General features: G+C 40.8%; 1 long non-coding RNA gene across 1 annotated transcript; it reads right to left on the bottom strand.

Annotated features, from left to right (window-relative positions):
• Window positions 1-154: 154 nt before the first annotated feature.
• Window positions 155-11,994, bottom strand: LOC127371702 (uncharacterized). The gene is made up of 4 exons (XR_007886433.1): window positions 11,151-11,994; window positions 10,953-11,048; window positions 1,188-2,051; window positions 155-430 (listed from the first exon to the last, which is right to left on the bottom strand). It is a non-coding gene; the product is annotated as an uncharacterized LOC127371702 (long non-coding RNA).
• Between the last annotated feature and the right edge of the window lie 322 nt (window positions 11,995-12,316).

Here is a 12,316-nt window from a genome sequence, read left to right as displayed (position 1 = left end):
TTTATAATGTCAGCGGATTGTGGTTTTGTTATCAGAAGTTAGAGAAGATACTGAGTCTCACAGGACCCGGACTTAATACAACAACTTGGTGGGTAAATCCATGAAAATCCATAAAGAGTAAATTGACCATCCATAGAATAAAAACAGCAACTCATAAAATCACAGAAAACTGTTTAAAATGTTTATATGGAATTCAACAAACTCAAAATGTTTTCTCAGGTTTTTCATGAGCCGTGATGAAGTTTGTATGTGGAAAACAGAGCAAATATTTAAAACAATATGGATCTTTCTTCATTTGAAAAATCCCAAACATAGACCTCAGATAATGGCCACGGGTGTTCTGATGAGGAATCGTCACCTTTATCTGTAGCCATCATTACCACTGCCAAGTTCAAACTGACGACGTAGGAGCAGTTGACTGGTTTCTCTCCTGTGACACACAAACACAGCATATGGCCTATCACATTTCAGAAAAGAAAAACAGAAATTGATCTGCTGACTTAAAAGTAACACGTAATGGAAACCTTCAAAGAAATATAGTGGAGTCAAAAGTACAATATTTGTCTTTCAAATGTAATGGAATAAAAGTCAGAGTAAAAAAAAGTACAGATACACAAAAATCTACTTAAGTAAATGTTCTCGTATACAATTATACTGAGTGTCTGTGTGTAAGTACTGGATGTGTGTGCCCCTGCTGAGGTTACTGGATATGTGGGGTCTTGATCAGTATCAGGCAAATGATGTCATGTCCTCCACCATCACCGGTGACGCAATGATCTATAGCGTAGTAACGCACAGACGTATCTTCACTATCCCTCTCCCTCACCACCATTTACAATGTCATCATTCCCACACTGTCCCAACAGACTGCAGCAAAAACCTACCTTAGTCATTTACCCACTAAATGACCTCAACTACAGCCATTATCACATTACCGCAGGAGCCCAGTCGTCCGAGTCGTCACAGAATGTCATTAACACGTTTCCAATCACCTCCTCCACTTTCACACCAAAAAGGCTGCAGTAACTGACTGTGGCATGGCTGTGTGTCAGATTCAGCTGGGAATCATTTGTCCTTAACAGCCCATCTATCCACTGCTGAGAATTAACGCACATCCTCCGGTTGCACTCTGTAGCAATGCTGTATTTCAAGTTAAATCATTAAATTGCCACATTTACTGTACTTACTGAAGAGAGGCATGATGATTTTTAGGCAGACAGTATTATCTTTTTTATACTGGCCTTCAGAGACTCCTTACTTTTTCAAAGGTCTAAAAAGAGACAAAAAACTACAGTCAATTCATTGGAAATAATTTTTCTGTCATTTGGGAAAATGTAGGCCCAGTTAATGGAATTTAGGAAATGATGTGATATGAGTAAACACATTTCAAAGCTTATCCCATGTAATTGGTCAGACTTACATAGAGGTGCAATAACGTTTACATTGCAAAATGTAATAGTGGGAACCTAGCAAGAAGATATCTTTAAAATATACACATGGAAACATCACCTGCTTGATTTGTTTATTTTGTTTGTGTCCAGTTTGAAGTGTGTTTTCCATTATCTGCAAGGGATTTGTTTTGATTTGAGATGCTGATGCTGTAGTCTGACATGCAGAGGCAGTGAATTTCATATATGCCTACATAACCTTTAATTTATTTCATGTATGTCTTTTTTATTAACACCATTAGGGTTTAGGCAGATTCGTAATATTTATAAATGAGTTAAATGAAAATTAAAGTAAACTAACTAAGAGATTCTGTAGCATCCACTTTACAATAACTTTAAACATTCAGCTCGTCGGTGTTTTTGGGGGCTCTCCATCTCAGCTGCCTCTGTATCTTTATGTCTGTCTGGTATTTTTCCACTGAATTTGCTGAGGAAGATAAGGTGGTGGGTCCTTCATCACAAGGGCTCAGAAGGGTGTTTGTTTGTTTTTTTTTGGTGTGTGTTAAGTCACGTTCACCCTTCATTCTGCCTCCTTCCTTTTCGTCTTCCTTTACGCCATCACTCTGACCACTGCAGCACTGGCTGTACTTGGAAAATTCCACACTGCAGCAAAGAGAGGGGTGGCACAGAGAGAGAGAGAGAGAGAGAGAAAGAGAGAGAGAGTGAGGGGGCGCAGGTGGGATGCAGGAGAGAAGGGATGAGAATATGCTAGAGAGAAGTAATCGATGATGTGAGTTTTCAGTATGTTGCGGGAGGAGGACAACGTTCACACTTTGAATGATGCTAACAGGAACTATATTTTAAGATTTTACCTCTACAGCATACTATCAATACAAAGACATACAAAGACATATTGAGGACAGAGTCATAACTTAGAGGACATAAAAAAAAAAGATGTGATATTTGAAGGATGGAGAGCTGTATTCATCTAGAGGGAATGAGTGATGGAGGAATGGAGAGGTGAAGCTCATCAGACATAATAACCTCTGAAGAAACGTGCATCCATCATCACGTGCACTAAGAATAAGCAGAGAGGCACTGCAGTGCTACTGCTTAGAGCTGGCACCCACAAACACTCAACTCAGAGCTGCAGCTTTAATACACAGCCACACTTCCATACATATTCTGTGTTTAAAGGTCCAACATTTAGGAGTCTTTACTGGCAGAAATGGAATATAATATTCACAGTTTTGTTTTCATTAGTGTATAATCATCTACAGACACCATGGGTCACCTTCCATGGAGTCCGCCATGTTGAACCGCCATGTTTCTACAGCAGCCCAGAGCGGACAAAACAAACACTGGCTCTAGATAGTGACTTTAGTGTTTTTTGCAAGTTATACACCCACTGTGGTTCTTTCTACACACTTCACATCCCGTTCTCATTCCCAGGTCATCAAATACAGAAAATGATGCTAACACTGCTTGATGATGTATGGAGATGTATGCCTGTTACTTTCTGTTCAAACATAAAAGACAGTGGAAAGAAGTTGATATGACATCCAACAGTTACAGAGCACCATTATCATTCATTTGGAGTTATGTTTCTGTCCAGCTGACAAATATAACTACGATATTCACTTTTAGCCTTTAGCTCTGGTTTTGGTCTCTACCAACTCCTGAGGGAAATTTCTGGCTCTTCAGTTGCTAAATGCTCCATTATGTTCACTTGCGAGTCTCTAACTTTGTCAGTTTGGTGATGTGCAGGTGTACAGTGGGTTTTTAGAGACTGCTTCAAAAACAACCGATAAGATGAGAGCGGAGAGAGTGAACCAAAACAGTCGGACAGCTAAACAGTGAGCTGAAATTTGCTTTTGCATAAGGCTTTGGTTGACAAACTCAAACAGACTAGATACCAATGTCACATTGAAACACACTCAGGGCCAAGTGCCAGTAAACAGACGTCACAATGTTACAAATCAATCAGCCTCCCTTAGGGATCTGTTCCATATAGATTGATTGTAAACAACTAGTCTAGCGTGTTATTGATCAACCTCATACAGTTTGCAGATGGACTGACAAGTGATTGGAAAATCAGGGTAGTTTGTGACACGTGAATCGGAGACGGGTGTGCTACTAGCACTCATTCAACCCACATTTGTAGACACTTCTATTTATAATGAGGCTAAGTCTTAAGTGCCACTTATTCCAGTTTATAGCAGTGCTGTTTTAGGCCTGATTTCATTGGCCAAGAGTGACTTGTGCTGCAGGGAAGTTCAGCTTTTTGAGTCAGCACTTTTAAGGTTTGTTCAGGGAAATTAATGAACTTTTTTGTGATGCTACTGCAGGTACAGAACAGCATCTATGACTCAGACACACACTGAAAATATGAAGTAGGGCATCTGCAGGTTTATGATCTCAAGCTACAGTGCACTGCATTTTCAGGTTTATTAACATTTTCAGTTTGAGACATCATGTTGGAGTGTAAACCACCTTTAGATACACTTTCAGGTACAAAAAAAAAAAAACTCTTACAAGTTAAGAACTGAAACTCATGTTATACTAAATACATATGTGACCCTAAATGAGGGTGGAGATAAAAGATTTTGTAAGACATTCTTTAGACTGACAGCTGAAACCAGATACAAAATACTAGCTGTAATGAAGACTAGCTAAACTAGCTGCTGGAATCCAACCTTATTATTCCCACGTACATATGCAGCTGTATGTTCCTTGCATCATGGAAATACTGCCTAGCCTCTAGTTTACAGCTGTGAATTATTCAGCTCAGTTGTGCTCTGAAACTTAAACAGCCAAGCTCTTATTACAGTCAACCTTCACAAACCAATCTTAGTTTCTGCTTCAGTCTGTCCACCTTTTTAAGAGATGCTTAATCTGTCAAGAATGGGAAACATTTGCATAGATACTGATGTCACATTGTGTGTTTCCGCATGGCCTCTAATAAATGTTTGAAGTCTTGACTGGACGACACTTTGGGTCTCCGACATTCCTTCCTATTATAAGTTTAGAGAAGGCTAAGCAAAGCAGTGTGCAATGCGAGCTCACGTAGGCACTCGTGTTCTTAACTAGTTTACATTTACCCTGATGCCTCATAAACTGTGGGACCCTGATGTGGAACTAATAAACATGCAGCTCTGGATCACATTCACATGCTGAATCTCAATAGTAATTCTAAGCAATGTAATACCAGGAACCTTACTTGTGTTTTTGGATCATTAATGGTAGTGTCGGGAATACATGATAGCTCTTTATGCACTCCACTGTAACTCTTTTCTGTCAGCAGTCCTCTGAACACGAGACCTCTCTTCTCCTCCTAACTCACAGCAGAAAACTCTGGGATGCCATTTCCAAATAGATTGGTGATGTGAATGATACTGGCAGTGAGTCACTCAAAGTCAACAAAACCATCTGGACAGTGTATTAAGCAACTCATTAATACAACAACAGCAGTGGCTGCACATGGCGGCAGGTTTATGAACTGCAAGTTGGGAACAAAGCTCTCAACCCTGAGCTGTTGCATTGACCTGTCTCTCTGCTGCTGACGAACATCCATTTTCTCAGGACATAAAGTGAATGCAAGAGGACAGTCAATAGTAGACTAATCTAAAGTGCTTCTAACGGTGTGAGATATTGATAGTTCCTCACCATGATAGAACTAATTAGTAGTATTGAAGTACTGGCTGGCCGGGGCGCTAATTAAAAACAAATGAAACTGGTGTGGTGGTCAGTTTGGTTTGGTCTAAGCTGGCACCATAGTGACACTAAGAGATCCACATGGCACAGCAGCCTGTGTAAAGCTCAACATTTTGAGAGCTGGAGGTTTTCCAGGCCTCACCTGTATGCACAGATCAATGCTGCAGTATCTGTGTGGGAGTGGAGATGAGGAAGCTAACACAAAGTCCCATGCTGGAATACAGAGAAGTCTTCCATGGTTGCAGAGAGATTGTTGTATGGCCCAGTCAGTAACACAAAAGTCTCAAAACTTAATTTCTTGTAGTAGTAATCGTAGCAGTCGGACTCCACATTACCCATAAATCAAGCACCATTTTGGTGTGGTGCAGCAGGTTAATGTGGTTACTCCAAGTTGTACTTTGGAGGTTGTTTACATTCTAGCCTCATGACCTCTGTAATTCCTGGATACAACCCTAAGCATGCACAGCGCTGCATGTCACAATTGAATTTACTATGACTCAAGTACATTCCTGCTTATACTGTAGCCAGTTGGTTAATTTCTAGGAAGGCATGAGATAGGCAGTCAATCACAGTTAGTTAGTTATTTAGTTTCTTGTGGTTTTTGATGTAGTTATTTATTCCAAGCAGCAGGGTGGGTTTCATTCAGGTGGGGGTGAGGAAAGATGATGAGAGTCTTTCTGCATGTTTGGCAACATTTGTTCAGTTTCAGTATTTGTAAAACATAAATGGATGAATTTAAAGTTCACAAAACTATATTGTTACATACGTATCCTTTTGCATTTGCAAGTGGATTTTTCTTTCTGGGTGCACAGTGTATGCCTATTACACCACTGCATGTCTCCCTCATCTCTCTTACCAACAACTGCTTAATTCTCTTCTGGCTAATATAGAGGCCAAAAATGCACCTGCTAAATACTGAAGAAAATGCTGAGAAGTTCTGACATCTGAGACTTTACAGCCAAATGCAAAACAGCAGCATTTGTAATGTGGCAGCAAACTCACAAAATATGAACTAGATCCTTGAACTACTCTCCTTAATTTGATGGTCAGTATGAATTTGGTTGTGTGTTTTTGCAGGGCCACGACCTCTGAACAGCCTGTACTTCATGTCAATATAATGTCATGGGGTTTAGATACAGTCCAATTGGATTCACTGGACTGTTACATAATACAGTGCCAGCACACAGGACCTATATTCAGTCCTTCCACTCTCCCAAACACACACATCTGCCTCAATCCAGGCATGCACACACAGGTCTAGGCCACATACATACACACACACACACACACACACACACACACACACACACACACACACACACACACACACACGTATGCTCACACACCACTGATATGTGAGGGAATTCCAAAAGCCCTTACATCTGCAGACTGAAAACAAAAACACGCTCTCTATGTACAGCCAAGTGGGGAGGAGTCTTGAGTCTGACTTTTAACAGATGATGTTTATCCCACTTTTCCTGGAAAAGGAAAATTGGTGTACAACAAAGTGCACTTGACAGTGACCCACAGCACACTGTGAGGACATTCATGTCCATGACCTTTGCACCTAAAAAGGATCATACTTGCACTTTTCACCAGCCACCAGCAAATTCTGTGACAGAGCAAAAAAACAAACAAAACAAACAAAGCCAGCATTTTATCTGCTGGGACAAGCAGGTGTGGTCTTTGTCCCACATGCAAGACTAAACCCCCTGACTTAACTATTTCCACTTTTCCACTCTATTTAATCTTATACAGTGTCTTGAGGATTACAAAAACCTTCAAAGAGTATTAATCTCTCGGGGAGTTGAACTACACTGTAGAAATTGGGGAATAGGTCAGTGATAAATTCTGTGAATTGTAAAACACATTTTACAGCTCAGGTTTGGTTTGAAGGTTTCATGTAACCTGATGAACCTAGGTTTCATAGAAGTCCTTGAATGGTAAATGTCCCCCAGCTCTGTTTGTTTTGGGCAAAATTGTCAGCGTGCACGAGTCTGTGCTCAGACAGTATATATATTTTGTGTGCATGCATGAAAATCAAAATATTATGGTTCTAGATTTTGGCAGTCCTAGGCGCCACGTGATATCCTGTGTAACACGTGGAGAGTGGGAGGAATGGTTTTGTTTATATAAATCAGACTTTTTTCCCCCTCTCTCTGCATGTTTGGGTCATATGGAACTTGTTAATATACAGTGAACTGCAAGACCTGCACACACTCTCATAGGTAACAACTCACATCATGTCATTTTGACTTATTTATCCCATGCAAACCTCACCCAGTTTCACAGTAAATCCCACAGATTGCCTTCATGAGACTAGATTTGTGAGTTTTAGTTCAAAGCCGAAAGCAGCTGATATTTATGCCGCTGTGTTGCTGGCTATTAACTCCAGGTTTTGAGAAAGCCGCAGGGAAGATACTAGAGATAAAGCTGCTCATGTTTCACCCTGACTGAAAAAAACTGACATAGGCCATGAGGTTAGAAAGTTGTTTTCTTTTTCTCAACAGTCTCCACCCACTGAGGTTTTCAGGGATGTATGACTCTACTGTATGCTCTCTGTTAGCATTGGACTAGATCCAAATGTAAACTCACCACTAAGTTGCATCTTGTAAAAGCAAATTTATACCCATTACTTTGCTAATAAGCTGAATGAGTGCACTACAAAAAACACATTTTGTTTGTGTTTTGCTGATTTGTTCTGTACAAGGCCCATTAGGCTGGAAGCACATTCTGTGATTGAAGTGCTCAAATTTATCGTTTTTTGTGTGCATGTGTTCAAAAGATGGGAATTTTGAATTTACATCTTGCTTTGATTTATCCTTGTATCTGTATGTGTGTGCTTGTGCATCTGTTTCTCTCAGGAAACTATATAAGTGCTGCAGTACTGGGTGCTAGGTACAGAGAGAAGTGACAGAACAAGGATTTCTGTGGCAAAAAAGGAACTTTGTTGTTGATAGAAGGAAGAACAAGCTGTCTGTAGCAACACAGGCATGGACAGACTTTCTATCTTCCACTATAAAATCCACATTAAGCTTTCATTTATTTTAGTATTGGTTGTTTGAATTATTTAGAAAAACAGAAATTAGGAAAATGTGCATTCACATAAAGACAACTGCATTTTTAAGTAAATCAAATGTCATATCCTTCTTGTTTAAAAATGCTGGTAGCTATGTGCAGCAAATTCCTGAAACAACTATACCATACATGGAAAACAAGAGGAGAGCTTTAAAGATGGAAATTGTTTGCAATGAGCGTGTGATACATGTGAAAGGCTGCACTAGCTATAGATATGCTTGGTAATTTTCTGCCAGCACTGAATCATTCTGGTCCACTTGTCCGAGCATGACGCCTACTATCCTTTGACTTTTAGGGGATGTAGACGTGATGGTCAGCCAAATAAGATGTGGGGCAGGGCTGTGGGAGTCTGACGTCTAAGGCCAAGCACGAGGAACAGACTTGGTGCAGCAGCTTGGAAAGAACCCAAAGGCCACATGCAGACAGAACCTGGCCACCCAGATTCTGGGACGTAGAATCTGACCCAGTTCTGGGAGAAATCAGATCTCCGGGAGCCCATATCCTTGCACGGCATGCCACTTTTAGTTATCTACTGGAGGTCAGTAGTCAAGGATAAGGATGTGGGGGGGGGTAATTTGGCAGGGTTTATGTATATAAAAATGTGTCAGCAGAGCTACAACAGGCCACCGGACAGGAGCCGCAGGGGCTTTATATAACCTGAGGCAGACGTGTTATGTGTCCTGCTCATGATTAAAAAGTGATGACAGAGACGAAAACAAAGGCTGGACCGTCTGGCTTATGAGTAGGTGGCACATCACACGTTTAATATCAAATCCTTTTATTTATTTCTGGCAATGTAACCCCTACTGTCCTAAACCAGCCCGCATCCTGTCCTAACCTACCACAACCCAATAAAACCTTGAACATCTCTTCCCACGCTGCTAACATACATGCTGTCCTCTCGAGACTGTTCCCATGGTGACGTGCTAGTGCAGAACTAGCATCGATCTACTGGGTGCAGAAACTGGGCCACAACAGTGGGCAGCTAAACGTTTCATTATTTTCAGCACAAGGATGTGAGTGATGGCTCGTACAATAGACAGAAACATAAACGGTGACACTCCCAGTGATTTGTTTGCCCACACACTCACTCAATCATTTCTCCTTCAAAAATCCCCATGCCTCACGTTGCAGTGTGACATGTTTGTTTACAAACAGATATCCTAAGGGGCCCCCACCTTGAACAAGACCCACCCCCTGAAGACTTAAAAGAAGCAGTCGGCTTCCTTCTAAGTGGGTCCGGGCCTAACTGGTTGCTCACTGACAGGCTGAACATGTCAGGCTGATAGCATGGTATTATCTCCAACAACCTATGGAGGCTGCAGCGATTTTAAACACTATCATCTGGTGTCATGGCATCTTGTGACTGCGTGCAGTTATCTCTGTCACTTGTTAGGGTCTTTCCTGCCACTCATATGCACATGACATGAAGTAGATTCCTCAGCTCGTTTCTGCTGTATTGTTTTCAAGTGAACGTGACTTTGCTCGTGTTAGGTTACATATATATGCAAGTTGGTGTATAGGGATCATTCGAGCCAATAGCCATTCCCCTCTAGCCGTAGCCGCTGATCTTCAGGAATGCAGGAACGTGTCAATGCACTTTAAGAATCTGAAGTTAAACATGTGAGGTTGCTTATAGGTCCTCTCAAAAGCCATGGTTTGAGACGGTAAAGGAAACCTATTAAGTTGACCCGGCCTGTTACAAAAATGAAATTCATATTATTAGATATGCTGTAGATGGGCAGTTTTTGTTTCTACTCCCCCAGTCATTATCAGTCTGTGTAAAGGGACTATTTTTTCATTATTGAGCCTCTGCTTTTGATAAGCTTTCCCTGTGTAAACAATACATAATAGGTTAGTTTCTGACACTTCTATGGGCTGTAAGAGGGTTTATTGCCAAGCCACAGGTTTCGATATTTGCAACAGGAAGTGTTATTCAATGGATTATTTACTTACTGTATATTGCCCTGACTCACGTTTTATGACTGTATTTACTGTTCAGCCAATCCTCATGGCCATCCAAAAATCATTTATTCCAGTTTGTTGTTGACTGATGCAAAAATAACTGTTGATATATCAATTACTTGTAGAATTAATTGTCATTTTTTTTATTTAAGTGCAGCAGTCTGCCTTTTCTCTCTTTTATTTGAAGAAAATTCAGGAAATTGTGTATGATATAAATGTAAAACAAGTCTTGAAGGCTCAAAATACAGTAGATGAGTAATTAAGTTAATATTTTTTGTACGGTATTATTTTTGATGGTTTTTATGATGTTGGAACAAACACACCAGATGACAAACAAGTGTTTTGATTGTATTTTTACCATCAAGCAGTCAGTGTCTTGAGGTCATATGAGCCCTTTTTCCACTGTAAACAAAATGACAGGTAGAAGAAACGTTGTGAGGAGCTAGAGAATGCAAAGTATACAAGGCTGCCCTTGACTTAGCATTCGGTGTCAGAGTGCCAGCAACACTCATCACTATGAACTAACTTGGAGCTAGAGCGTCCCGTAGCCTAAATGAAGGAGCATATGGGCCCATCCCCTCTCTGTAGCAGGCTCTCATACTCCCCCATGTTTCACTTCCTCACGTGTCCGGGAATGAGGGGGAGGGCTTATGATACACTGGAAAATGGGATGTCAAGTTGGCAGAATAATACTGTTGTGATTTCCCACACACAGGAATTTCAAGGCACTCCTTGCCTCACAGCACACATTTTACCCCCCAATTTTGGCTATACTTTGCTGTAACTGTACAGTCGTTCCATCATTACCTGAATGGAAAAGAAGTCCATTAAAAGTCCATGATCATGCTGTACATCCAGTGACCTGACGTTGCAATGCAGTATATGGCATGGTTAACAGTGGCCCTGTTTGGGACAAAACCTGTTAGTCTTCACCTTTGAAGTCTTTTCCCTTATAAAACTGAAAAATTCTGATTGAAAACACACTTGATAAAGTACAAATCTTACCTTGTGTCACTTGGAGTAAGGAATGGGCTCATTGTTGCCACTTGAGGCCGCTGAGAGAAAAACAGCTGCTACAACTGCAGTTCTTACCAACTGTCACGTACTGGTGGGTGTATGGAGCCTCACAGGGAAGTAATGGGTCTGTTACGGCTTGACACACCACAATGAGCCAAACAAGGTGTGGCAATAGAAAACTTACAAGGACAAGTGACACAAAGGTGAGATTTGTGCTTTATCAGAACGAGACAGACTTCAAGGATGAAGACTAACTGGTTGGTTGGGTAAATGTATGAATTCCTTCATCACCTCCATTAAAGAGTATTTCATAGTTGCTTTCTTGAACCTTTCTACAGAAACCATGGAAGGTAAATAGCAGACATCCATTTGTGTGAGATCATACAATATTCAGAATAATCCATTCAGGCAAACTGGGCCAAACAGAAAAGTGATCGCTAAGCTTGTGGGGGGTAAAAGGCAGAGTGAGATGGGTCATGCTCTCTAGGTCACACTTTCTTGTACAGTATAGTACAGTATAATTTATTATAAAAGCAGCAAGACCAAATACACAGAGAGTCAGTAAGAGCTTGATTTGGTCAGCTAATTATGGATAAATCTCTGTGATGGTTACACCATTGCTCTATTGTTGTATTCCCCTGATCATTGAAGTGTGTCAACCCTATACTGTCCAGTGTTGTGTGAGTATTTTATTTGATATCAGGATCAATTAACAGTGGGAGAGCTAGCCACAGAAAAAAGAACTAGGGATGCACTAATGCAATTTTTTCTTCCTCAATAATGATTCCAACACCTCATCCTGGGTGTCAGCCGATACCAAATACCAATCCAATACCAACACACTCTTTTTTCAAATTTAAAATCTTTATACTTCACAGTGTTGAACTGAGGGAAAAACTGAGTCAGAACTGATGGCTGAATTTTACATTGGCAGTGTCAAAAACTGTATTTAATGCAGACACCTCAACACCTCATCCCTCTAAATGCTGGTGCATTGGTACAACGCTGGATTTCTAGAGACTTCTGCTGCATCTGGTGGGTGGAGTTTACAATGCCTACTGTGTTTGTAGAAGGCCACGCATTATACAATGTGCATGGAGGAGGTTGTTGGACATTGCATCACTGCTCTGTTTCATAGCTGGCTTGAGGGCCCT

Source organism: Dicentrarchus labrax, unplaced genomic scaffold (assembly GCF_905237075.1).
Source record: "Dicentrarchus labrax unplaced genomic scaffold, dlabrax2021, whole genome shotgun sequence".
Classification (NCBI taxonomy): Eukaryota; Metazoa; Chordata; class Actinopteri; family Moronidae; genus Dicentrarchus; species Dicentrarchus labrax.
This window is presented reverse-complemented; position numbering and strand designations above follow the sequence as displayed.